The sequence below is a fragment of the Myotis nattereri genome (genome assembly GCF_964212035.1).
Source record: "Myotis nattereri genome assembly, chromosome: 18".
Classification (NCBI taxonomy): domain Eukaryota; kingdom Metazoa; phylum Chordata; class Mammalia; order Chiroptera; family Vespertilionidae; genus Myotis; species Myotis nattereri.
Window position 1 is genome coordinate 27,119,970 of NC_138093.1, and position 13,822 is coordinate 27,133,791.

The window sequence follows — 13,822 nt, forward strand, 5'->3', positions numbered from 1 at the left end:
TTTACAAGTACAAGTGCATCTGCTCATCATGATACCCTCCTGTGGCTACCATTGACTAGCCAAGCATCTCCAGGCGAAGTATGCAGTATTCATTGCATTGCACTCAGTTTACCAAGTTAGTCCTCACGTGGTATCCATCAACTCCACACCCCCACCCACTTCTTGCCAGAGGACTGGAATCTTAAGGTTTTTCTTATTAACATTTTCGTCTTACACATGGACAGTGCTTACTTTAAAAAAAAAATCACAGATGAAGAATAGTTTCATTCCTTAGTCCTAGACTGTGGCACTAACTCCTGTCATAAAAGCATTTATTGTACCTTGAAAATGGTAGGAATCCTGCTGCCAGATTTTGTTTTTTTATATTGTTGAATTTCCAATGTGCGTTTGGATGGTTCTCTCTCTTAATAATACCTATTAATAATTCCATCTCAAGCCAAGTCCCAGAAATTTTGCCAGCTTCCTCTTCTGTTCCTTGGACTTTAATTTTAGTTGTACTTTAAATAAATTATTAATGGAAACTTATTTTCTTGGAAAGAAAATTGGTATGCCGATCTATCCCTAAATTTTCCATAACTATTTCAGAGCACACATTGCTACACAGATGATGCTCCAGCCAGGGTTGATTTACTCTAGTTTGAGTAGCTGGTCTAGAAGGCTCTGAAAACTTCTATTTAGTTTCTTATCTGCTTTGAAAAACAAAGAATTCTATCATGGTACCAATTATCCAATACATTTTTATGGACTATTAGGGGTGAAATATTCCATACTCTTCATCTTATAGATGTAAAAGATAAGATGCTGATAAGTTAAATTATTTATAAAAGAGAACAATTTTTCAATAGAACTACATCTCTGACTACGACTCAGTAAATGAGGCCCCTACCTTGCATTGGCTTTAGAACCTTTTTTGGATGCTATAGAGATAATTTCTAAAAAAAAAAAAAAGGGGGGGGGATTGAAAAAGAAAAAGATGCCTGAAGATGAGGCTATGATTTCATTCCTCTTCCAGATTTGCTAACATTCCAACTGAGTGATCTCAGCAGTGTTTATTATTTAAAGGACCTCTTGTTGTTGACATTTTTTTCTTTGTTGAGAGTCATTTTCTGAACCAAAATAGAATAAAATTGGATATCTACATCATGTGTATTTATGTGCGCAAGTGGCATTTTAGAGTTCTTTTGAAAAGGCTGTTTTTAAATGTTTTGCAAGAAGTCAGAATGGTCATGAAGGAAAGTCAGGAAGCAGATGGTATATTCATGGAGACCACAAAGGAATGCAGAATTAACATAGGGTAAAGGGAAAAGTATGCATACATACATACAACTGTAGAGGTAAGAAAAATGGTTATATATTCTCTGTGATAAAGTATATATCTCAGTCAAAACATGGGGCAGGGCAAAATTTCTCAGCCCTAGACACACAGGAGAATCATCTGGGGAGCTTTAAAAAATCTAGTACCTGAACCGCACTCTACCCAAATACATCACTATGAGATAGGGATGGGACTTGGGCATTAGAGCATTTTTTTTAGAAGTTCTGCAGGTGACTCTGACAGGCTGAGAGCTAGCAGAAAAGGGCAATAAAAGAAACACAAAAGTGTAAATGTTTGGAATGAAAGAATAGTAGCTCATTCCTCAACTGCAAAGATAAAAATGGGGCTGTCTTAATCTCCAGAGAAGGACTGAGTTTCTCTCTTGATTTTATAGGATCTATTATTTTTCCTCACCAAACAGAAAACCTAGAAGATTTTGAGCAAGTGAACAGGCTATCTGGGGGCAGTTAATGCTGTACCACTTTGGGGAGAAGTTCTTTCCCAAACTACCTCCTCTTTTATTCCCAATAGCATGGTTCTTCTCTATTTTCTAGGTTTTTACCCCCTTTAACACCCTTAGCACAGGCAGGATTTATAGTAATTGCATTCTTTTGGTATCTGGTCTAGAATATCATTCATAAACCACTTTTGCTTTACCTGGGCATGTATTGCTTTTAGCTTTGCTGAAGAAAGCATTTTCATTCATTCATCAAATATTTAATGAGTACTTACTATGATCCAGGCACTATTCTAGATGATGGGGTATAACAGTGAAGAAAATAGAGAAAAATTATCATCATGCAGCACTTAACATTCTATTTATTCTTTTACTTATTTGATTGACATATGCATTGGTTTGTACTTTTGTAGCTACCTGAATAGTTGCTCCTGAATATCTTACAGTGGTTGTTTTTTTAATCAGAAAACTTTTCATTTTGTTTGTTGATCAAAAAGGGTTTCCTTGGTGATATGTGGGCCAGGTCACTCAGGTCACCTCCCATCACCCATAGCCGAGGAGGTAGAAGTGGGTAAAGTAGGATAGTGATTGAAGGAGATTTGACTTTGGGTGTTGAACACACAATACAATATACAGATGATGTAATATAGAATTGTACACTTGAAATTTATATAATTTTATTAACTAATATCACCCCAATAAGTTCAATAATTTTTTTAAAAGAGTCTATGCCCGACTGGTGTGGCTCAATGGTTGAGCATCAACCCATAAACCAGGAGATCATGGTTTGATTCCTGATCAGGGTGCATGCCCTGGTGTGGGCTCGATCCCATGAGGACGTGCAGGAGGCAGCCAATCGATGATTCTCTCACCATTGATGCATCTCTCTCTTCCTTCCTCTCTCTGAAATCAATAAAAACATTTTTAAAAATTAAAATTAAGAAAAGAGTCTTTGGCAGAGAGAATCAGACAAGGTCTGCTTAGACAGGCTTGAGTAATTTCAAATTCTAAGCTAGATCTTTCAGGGAAAATGAATTTCCAGAAAGGGATTTTCCTAGAAGTGGCATTACTTTAAATCATACTTACATTTACATGCAGTAGGCAAGAAAATGTTACATAGCCAACAGACTTTTTTTTAAATTTCTGGAACTATTGCAGCTAAATGTGAACAGGCATTTTTTGAAGAGTCGCGTTGTGTTTTAGCTGCAGGAAGGGGAAAGCTTTGAAATAGAAATGGGGCAAATTAAACCTCTCAGATTCAGGGTTTTAAAATATGCTATGAGGATAGTGGTTCTCAGCTGGGCACCTCATCCTGCTCCACTCAGATCCATGGAAATAAATAGTCCCTGCCATTATGCAGAAGGCAAGGCAGAGAGCAGGGAAGCCTCACTGTAAAGGCGAGTTGAATTGAACAACTTGACCCCAGCAATCAAGGTAGCAAGGAAGATGACATGACTAGGAAGGAAGGAGGGAAGGTCACTGATTCTGCTGCCACCTGGTTGGCTCCTGATGATGGGGGAGGAGGAAGATGTCTGTGAGGCCTTTGGGTGACCTGGACCTGTATTAGAAAGTATAAGTTCAGTGCAGTGAGTATAGCAGCTTTGTGGTATGAGGGAGAGCTGAGCTCAGAATAATATAGTGAGATGTAAATTGTGAAAAAGTTAGAGATAAAAGAAAGCAAGAAAAAATAATTACCATGAAAATGGTGCCTCTCGACTGAAAATGCCTTGAATTCAAGAGTGTTCTTTTATTTACCTTTGAGTTTTTGCATAGTGCACAAAACAAAGGTGCACAGTGAATATCCGCAGAATAGATGAAGAGCAGCAGCAAAAATGGCAAGAGCTGACACAAGCTGCACTCTGAACATGGCATAGTATTCGTGCAGCTCAATGTTTGGACACCAGAATGAATGGCAAGCCCCTGGCAATGGCAGGGTGGCCCCATCCTAATGACCCTTGAGGGCAATTTTGAATGTTATGTACGAGGTACTTTCCATCTTACTTCCCAACCTAAACCCTCCATTTACAATGTGGCTCACCTACAGGGAAGAGATAGACACTGACTTAATCTTTGTAGTTAGAGTTTGCCTCCCAAAAGGTGATGAGTTCTCAGAGAAACCTGAATGCGTAATCTTGTTTATTTGTGCATCTTTCAAAGAGGTCCCAGGCTCCTTGAGTTGGGGGTCAGATCTCATTTATCCGTATCCTCCTCCAAATGTTTTGAGCAATTTTGAGTACATAGCAAGCATACTTATTGAGTGAATTGGTAAATAATGAATAATTGGCTCTAAAACAGGAATAATGACTATAGTGAACTTATTATAATTTTTAGTACATTTTTATGTTTACCCATGGTATGATTGATTTTTCCTAAAAACAATTGTTACAAAGATTTCAAATAGAAAGTCCTATCGTATAGTATTATAGTAGAATAATGATCTGAATCCAGAAAGGCCCATGTAGGCATTAATCAAAATGCTGGTTTGCTGCAACTGGGCTGAAAAACAAAAGCCCTGGTGGAATAGCTACACAAAGATTTTAACAACAGGGACTCTCATATTAACAGCACCAGAAGAATAGCAGGTCATTAAAAAAGTGCCTAAATTGGCTTTTCCTGCCTGTTACCCATTGGTTAGAAATGTGAGGATGCTATATAAAAACTAGAATTTCATCAGGAATGAAAAGCCAGAGTGTCCCTTTCCAATTACCCAGGACAAAAAAAAAAGAAGAGTTCAGCCTCCATTTCTGTCTTCCATGTCTTCAGCCAGTGAAGGTACAGGACAGCTCAGAGGACACATGCTTTAATGCTGTCTTGGGTAACTTTTTCTCATGTATAGTATATGTAGTATAGTGAAGTAAGCATGATATAGCCTAACAGCACAGCATAGCATAGTGCAAATAGTGTAGTAAAGTATAGCATAGTGTACTATAGTGTAATATAGTATAGTATAGCATAAAATAGTATAGAATAGGGTAGTATCTTATAAAAGGCTAATATGCAAATTGACCAAACGGCAGACCAACCAGTTGCTATGACACGCACTGACCACCAGGGGCCAGACACTCAATGCAGGAGCTGCCCCCTGGTGGTCAGTGTGCTCCCACAGAGGGAGCGCTGCTCAGCCGGAAGCCGGGCTCACAGCTGGTGAGTGCAGCAGCAGTGGCGGGAGCCTCTCCTGCCTCTGCGGCAGCACTAAGACTGTCTGACTGATGGCTTAGGGAGCAGGTCTAAGCCCATCAGTTGGACATCCCCCAAAGGCTCAGCCTGTGTGGGGCTGAGGACCCCCCTCACCCCCCCCTTCCACACCCCGTTGCCGAGTGCAGATTTTGTGCACTCGGCCTCTAGTTGTATAATATAGCATAGGATAGTATAGAATAGTATAGTTTCAGTTTTCCCTCTATATTAAGTGGAGGCAGGTGATATTTAATCCTCTCTCATGGTCAGTATGTTTATGACAATTATGGTTTTACTTTTGAAAAATTAATCAGATAAAGTATGTTGGCTTTTTAAATTCTTAGTTTGTCTTCCTTCTTATGGTTCATCAACATACCTAGTGGTGAACTGGTGGAAAAAGGAGTGATGTTCTAGAACTTGACTGATTTCCTTTGGAAGCATCAGTAAAGACCAGTATTGGCTATCCACTGCACTGAGGCAATACACTAAGTTCTTCAGTAAAAGTGGAAAGCAAATAAGAAAAAACTTCAAGGAAGTTTGGAAATCTATAATTATCAAAAACAATGCCGTGTAGTCCAAGTACATGCATATTAAGAGGCTTCATAATTAACACCCGATTTGGATAAGATAGACTTAGTGAGGGAAAGACCCTCTGGTAGAGGTATCCTGTGAATCCTCTTTTGACGAGGTCAGGAGTATGCATTAGGCAAGAAGAGGGACACAGTTTTGCTAGGTAGAGGCATTGCATGTGCAGAGGCACAGAGGCACATACATTGCATTTAAAGATGACGAGGGGAGGAGTAAATTTCAGCCATTGCTCAGTCATTTGGGAAAATATAAGAAATGTTCTAAGCCAGACAGAGCTCCCTCATTCCCTGTGCCTGGTGCTGGCACCCCTAGCATTCCAGACGGATATGCAGCAGTTACAATGATGTCATCTCACCCAAGCTGCCCTTTTCAAAGCACCTTCATGACTGGACAAGAGAATGCACTTACCACTGCCAGGGCTCAGCCAGCCCCAAATCCCCTCACTGATTGCGCACACTGTCTGCAAAATAAGCAAACAGATAGCCCGGTTCTTTCAAAATGAACACATGTCGGAGACAGAACCCTTATCAACTGCTCCAAAATTGCATTTTCACCTGAGTCTGTAGAGTGTGTTCCTCTTGTTTAGGAGGAAATTATTCTGAATATTGTTTAGGGGCTGTCTGTCATCAGAACCAGTCTTTCCTTTCCTTCCTGCCTCCCCAATGATCTCATTTGCTACCTCTACCGCATAAGTGACCAAGTTACTGATCTAGTCCTGCCTGCTTTCAACACGATTGATCAAGAGTTGTTTCTCAGCTGTGCCTCCTCTGCAAGGAAGTGGCTCTAGCTCTGTAGGTTGCTTGCTTGGGGCACCAGAATTTGCTCTCTCCAATAGTGTCAGGAATCAGGATCATCTTCTCCAGAGGATTCTGAATTGTAGCATCCTATCTCATTACAGAAGATCTTGTTGGGGGAGGAAGGGGAGCAGTGAACAGAAAATGTATGGAGCCAGAGTCAGGGGTTAGTGGAAGGAGCTCTGAGGGCCACTTGCAGTCCATTACTAATAGTAATAACTAGCTGCCAGGCAAGTCCACTCATGTCTCTGGATCTTATTAAAAAGTCTGTAAAATGAGAGATTTGGACTACATAATTTTTTTTAAAATATGTTTTTATTGATTTTAGAGAGGAAGGGAGAGGGAGAGAGAGCTAGAAACATTAATGATGAGAGAGAATCATTGATCAGCTGTCTCCTGTGGACTGAGCCTGCAACCTGGGCATGTGGAAATGAACCTTGACCTCCTGGTTCATAGGTTGATGTTCACCCACTGTGCCACACTGGCCGGGCTGGACTACATAATTTTAAAAAGATGTTCCACCTCTAAAATGTTATGACTTGACTTCTTTCTAGATAACAAGAAAGCTCCCAGAAAACAGACTCATTGAAAACATGTATTTGTTCCGAAGTTGTTTTTGAATTTTCCCATTAGTGCCCTACAGGTACACGAAGGAGCAAAATATTTGGAAAGAGGAGACCCAGGGTCCCTCATAAAGGTCTTGTGATTTGCTCTAAATGGGTCCTATTTAACATGCTTTCTGTCTCTCCATAGAGGCAAAGTTATAAAGAGAGGACTCAAACAATATAGTACAATTTCTTTTTAAATATGCCTCATTGTTTTCTAACTGTTCTGTTGGAATCATATGCCTTACCTGGAAATTGAAGTACTGTTATCGTTAAGAAAAAATGCTGCTTTTCTATCCTCTGACAAATGTTTAAGAAAAATAGTTGTTTACCCAATCAGCAGCTGAATTCATTATAAAATGGCATGAGTAATTATGGCAATTTAGGAATCTTTCTTTCTTCCTTTCTTATTTTTAGTTCAGTGGTAATTGCAGATAAACTGGTATAGAAAATGTAACATGGAACCAAAACAACTGATCCAGTTCTACATGTACAGGAGGCCATGCTGAGTTAGAAATGGGAATAAAAAAATCTGCTGATAGAAGTGTTTTTTAGAAAAGATATATGTTTTTAATGGACTTTGAGCCAGCTGTAATGAAATATCAGGGGGAAAAAACACTTAACCTCATTACATCTCTAAAATTAGTCTCAATTTGTCCTAAGTATAGCTAAATATTCTTAAGTATTGGTGCCATCTTTCTCTGTAAAATAGGAACATGGAACTGATTAACTTTATACAGTCTATACAAGAAGACGGTTACAAAATGTGCTAGTAACTATTTATGAAAAGAAATACTGACCAATGCAAGCATTTACAAACAAGAACAAACAGAATCCCAAGCAGGTTGAGTTCTATCCAGTGATAGAACCCTTATGTTTATCTGAGTTAAGCCAATTGCTGGTTACTAACATCAGCCATTCACAATAACGTAAAGCCAGTTGGGTGGTTTTTCCAATGGGACACTAAGTCCTAGGTCTATTAAGTGATGGCTGGTGTGTCCTAGCTTTTGTTACTTTAGCTATGTCTTTGCTATTGCAAATCATAAAACTCAAAGAAAATCTCAGATATGTTAAAATAAGTTACTTGATTGAGTTTAAATCATTTGAAATATTTACTTGTTTAATTAAATAAATGAATAGCTAATATACATTCATTTCATTATAAAAACAAAAATATACAGTGAGCCCCTCCCCCATCTGCCCAATTCCTAGCTCCACTTTGTCTCCAAGTAAATTCTGAAGCTTAACCAATTTTTAACTGAATTCACACAAACCTGCTTATGTGCTTAGACAACTCACTTTGTCCTTTCAACTTGTTTTTATAGAAATGTTGCTTTCTAGTGAGTATGGGAGAGAAAAAATACTGCAGAAATAGAAAATATCTTGCCCTGTTAGCAGTGAAAATATATTTCTTTATTTTTATAAAGAAAAGAACAATTCTCTATTAAAAAATACCTCAAACATTGTCTTCTTAGCAATTACATGGTTGGAAATAACTGACTTAACAGGATAACAGGAAATTACTAAATCTTGGCAGAGGAGTCAATCACTATAATTGATTTTATTGTATATCTGTTATGTTATTTTTATAATGTTTAGTAATCATTTACAATTAGAAGCCTATTATGAAATTAACTTTAGCTGTTGGGAAAACTGTAGAATGATATCCGAAAATACAAACAGCTATAAGCATTTGTATTCCATGATTTTTAAAATGCACACTGGAAACTGTGATTAGTCTTGATAAGGAATAGTGTTGTGTCTTTGTTTTTGAGGAGCCAGAAGTTGAAAAGACTTGAGCTAAGCATGGTTTTAGGGGTATGGTGTGGTGTGTATTTGCAGTGTGGATGGTTTAAGGTTATGCAAAAATTGGTTCCAGTGCCTTTATTTTGAAGCAGGCAAAAGGTAGTCTACCGGTTTGAGGAAATAGTGCACCTCTCCTGGAGAACTCATGCCCATTGGAGATTGTCTTGTCTTAGATAAAAATACATCTTAAAGTTCAAATTGATGAACCAGAAGGTTAGGTTTCTTCCCTATGATGGACCTGTTTGCAGAGGACTTTCATTCTCAGGAATCATTTGAGAGAAATCCTGTTGACACCTTTGAAATTAAATAAAAAATCTGCCTCTTACCTGCTTCCACCTCAGGCCAAGGGAATGGGTTTGATCCACTTGAATGTTTTCCCCTTTGCTTATTCTGCTTTGGAATGTCCTTTAAGTTAATTCTTCACAAAAATAAGATCTTTTAGTTTATTCTTGCCTTGTTCTGTATTTAGTCATAAATCTTATTGATCATTTATTCTTAGATTTTATTTATCCTTCTAGATTTATAGCTAATTTTTACTGATAATGCACTTGCCTTGCCTTTTATCCTGTATATTAATACTTTATATTATTTAACATTTTTATCTCACTTCATCGTTCTTTGCTGTTCTCCTTTTTATTTTTCACATTGTATTTATTTTGCCTATTCTTTATTTTATATTTTTATGTTGGTTTTATAGTATTTGATCTTACTGTTTTAGGTAGGATTTTTTCTAGCCAATTAGACTTATTTAATTTTTAATAGATTCTTTGATATTTAAGCAGGAAATTAAAAGTAGGGACTTCTTTTCTTTCATTCCACATTTGGCACTGAACAGATATTCTAAAATTGTTGTTTTACCTAATTTCTTATTATATATAGCCTAAAGACTAATTAGACTAGCTCAGTAGATATATTTAGTCTCACTTTTTTGATTCATGTTTCAGAAATAACTATTTACTTGGAGATTAAAAATATTTATGACAACTGAATTGCGGTTTTTGTTAAATAGTTGTTTTTGGTGTATTGTTGTTTTGCTTGGTACCATTATTCAAACTGAAAAACAGGTTTCAATTCTGGAAATGTTTGAACATATGGCCTCACCAGAATAATTCAAGTTTATTATAATAATCTATGACATTGTGAGCTAATGTGATAAAGTGGGGGAAAATGGTTACATTGTCAGAATTATAATATTTAAGCATTTCCCACAAGAAAAAAAATGAAAACTCTTACACAGTCAGGGAAACTATGTAGATTTTGTTTTTTAAAAAAATAGAATTATTGAAAAATGGTTCATGGACCAAGGATGGCACATGGACCCTTTCTCAAGGGTCAGAGTTCTCATTTTTTCATACAGTAAATAAAATGCTTAGCATACTGTTGAGATTCTAGCACTGCAGCAATCTCAAATAAGTATATAGAGTATACAATACTTTCAGCTCAGCCTTTGATTGTCCAAACAGATTTTTAAATGATTTTATCTTTATTTTAATAAGGATTTTATTGCCAGCTTTATAGGATATTTAAAAAAAATAACTGGGAGTTGGATTTTTTGTTTCTAACATTTATGTCAATTTCTTGGGAGTTTAACTTACCAATTGCATATATGTAAGTAAAGATTTTTAAAAAATATATATAGTTGTGTAGTCACCATCACTATCATGATATGAAACACATCTATCATCCCCAAAACTTTTCAGTCAATGTTCTCCAACCCCTCACTCTCCTATTAATCACTCACTCACTTTCTATCATTGTAGTTTGGCCTTTCTAGAATTTTATATAACTTAAATCATGTGGAATGAAGTCCTTTTAATTTAATTCTTTCACTGAACATTATGATATTATAATCGTTCATGTTGTTGATGTGTCAGTAGTTTACTTCTTTTCCTGCATGAAAATGTGAAAAATAAGTCAACAGAGAAATGTAAAAATGCATACTTTTTATTGACAGTAAACATTTTTGAACAACTAAACTAAAGAGTCCAGAAGTGTTAACTCATAGTCCTTTCAGCTAAAGCATTGACAGAAACATGAGCTCATTGTTATGCAAGGAAATAACCAGAAAGATTAATTGCGCTTAAACAAATTCATCTTAATTTCTATTATTCCTCCAGCATAGACCTGTTTGTTTTTTGGCACTAAATTCATTTTAAAAGGTCTCTAATGCTTCCACTATGTGTATGTTTTGCTTCTAAAGTAGTTAAACAGCTTTTAATAAATTCTTCCTGGAAAAAGAATGGAAAAATGCTCTTCCTGGGACTATTGACAGAAACTCAGTCACGCTTTTCATTGTGTATCCTGCTGTTCTTATTAAGTAGTAGAGACAACTACGCTTACCTACACTGTATTTGTTTTATAGTATAACATTTGCTGCTGCTATTGACTTAACCTACAGTAAAGGTACACGCCTGGATTTCATAGGGAATGAAATTGTTAGTCAAGCTGCACAAATGCTATTAAAACAAAAACACACAAAGTTATTACAATGAGAAAACAATAGGCAAGTGTTTATTCTTTCATTCTTAAGTATACTCAAGAGCAATAATAGTGTATGTTCAGCCCTAACCGGTTTGGCTCAGTGGATAGAGCGTCGGCCTACAGACTGAAAGGTTCCAGGTTCCATTCTGGTCAAGGGCATGTACCGTGGTTGCGGGCACATCCCCAGTGGGGGGTGTGCAGGAGGCAGCTGATCGATGTTTCTCTCTCATTGATGTTTCTGACTCTCTGTCCCTCTCCCTTCCTCCCTGTAAAAAATCAATAAAAACATAGTGTATGTTCACACAAAATCATGTGTACATGATTGTTCAAAGTAGTTTTATTCATAACAGACCCCAAATGAAAATGACTTAAATGCCCATCAATGGTTGAATGGATAAACAAAATGTGAACACTACTCAGCAGTGAAAAGGAAAAGAAGTGAAGCAACAAGACACACAGAGTACATAAGACATGATTCTCTTTATTTTAGAGAATTCAAACTAGTTTATACTGGCAAAAATCACATCAGTGATTGCCTGGGAAGGGGTTGAAACATGAGGAGTTGTCTACAAAGAGCCATGAGGAACCTTGTATGTGTGATCAATATGTATTCTGACTGGAGCATTGATTTCATGGGTGCATAAATCTATCAAAATGTATCTGATCGTACAACTTAAATGGATGCAGTTTATTGTATGGAGATGATATCTCAATAAAATTACCTCCTTCATGTTTTAAAAAAAGCAGTGTTTAAAAACAAGAAAGGGGAGTCTTTGCATATGAGAAAATGAGAAGTCTTGACAACAAACAAGTAAAACTTATAAGAGAAACAAATGGGAACCGATAATGGTAATCCAGGGACAGGAACAATAGTTCGCGGTGAGAGGGAGGCTGTACTGGATGCATGCCATCCATTTGCATCCCGACTAGGGTCTCAATGTCTGTGTAGGTGGAGCCACTCTCTCCAGGTGGGCATCAGTTGAAGTGTGATCTTCTAACACCTTGCAAAAAGGAGCCAGCATTGGTTGCCTGGAAACAACCATACCCAGTTGCTCAAATTTGCAGCAAGATATGAGGCTGCATTCTACTGCAGGGGGAGGAGCAGATTACTCACGCGCAAGTGGGATTCAGGCCTATGCTGCCGGTGCAGGTGTAGGCCGCAGAATTGCACCAGCAGCAAGGAACCGGAACCCTAAGTGTGGATACCCAGAACATGTCTAGTTCAGAGCTGTGTCCCAAGCAGACTGTCAGATTCACTTACAAGTGAGCTACAAATGTAGACCAGATTTCCAAAATAATAATAATTTTAAAATGAACAGAGTAAAAGTACACAAGATTATCCCTAGGGTATGTTTAGGGTGTGAGTGTGTGTGTGAGGGTGAGTGTGGGATGGGGATGGCGGGAGGGTAATAAAATAGTAATAATGAGATGCCTTAAAGAAGAGGAAGAAATAACCCCCAAAAATATGGAGAAAAGAAAAATAATAAGGTCTTTTTTAAAAAGACTTAAGTAAGAGAGAATTTAAGAAAGAAAAGAGTGGCCAGATGTTGACATTTTCCTGGGCTCAGAATTGAGTAATATTTTCTCTAATATACCTCTCTAAAGTATGTTTTCCATTAATATGTCTTTATTACCATCTACATAATGATGATTCCCCTATTTACATAAATTCTCATATTTATATACATGCTTATATACAAATAAATTTTAATATTTATTATATCTGGCTTCTCCTCTGAGTCACTATATTAATTTACCTGGGATTTGAATCTATCTGCAAAATATGTCCACTTTTCTTCCCTCCACTGCTCTTTCCTGGGTTAAACCACCATCACCTCTTGCCTTGATTCTTACAATAGTCTCCTCACTATTTGCCCAGTTTCCACTCTTGCATTTCCTGTCATTCTCAACACAGCAGCTAGAGAGGACCTTTAAAAACATTAATCAGAACTCTCCTCTTTGGGGCTTACAACCCTCCAATGTCTTACTTAGCAAATATTTCTTACGAAAGAATAATTCATTTTCAGTGTAAGAAGGTCCTTACTGGCTCTCAGAAGACAAAATTATACAAAGCGAATCCATTAGGTTGAACTCAAGAGATTGAAACAATATTTTAAAATGTCCTTTTTTTATATGTATGAATAGTAATTTAGGGTTATGTGAGGTAAGCAGGAGAATAGCTTTTTCTGCTGTCTTCTTTGGGATTTGGGATAGGACTGGGTGGTGGGGGTGGGTGTTGTATTACTACCATTGAATGCAGCTCCAAATTCTGAAACAATACATTGAAAAGCCTGTGTTGTTTTTTTCTTGGCAACTCCCAAGTTAGAGAGTGTGGGTGGCAGTTGATTTCCCATATTCGTTCACTTGGTGCCAAATTCCTCTGGGTTTGATTTGATCAGAATAGCAGTTTAATTGAGGAGGGATAAAATCAAGTAAGGACAGAGGTACCATCAACCTGGTGTGTTTTTGTTTTGATTTGTTGCAAATATAGACATCAAAATATTTATTTGAGAAAATGTTTTATTTGTGGTGTGATTAGTATCGTTTGTGGCTCTATTAGAGTCTCTTTAACCTCTGGGATCTTGTGAGAAACTGTGAGCTC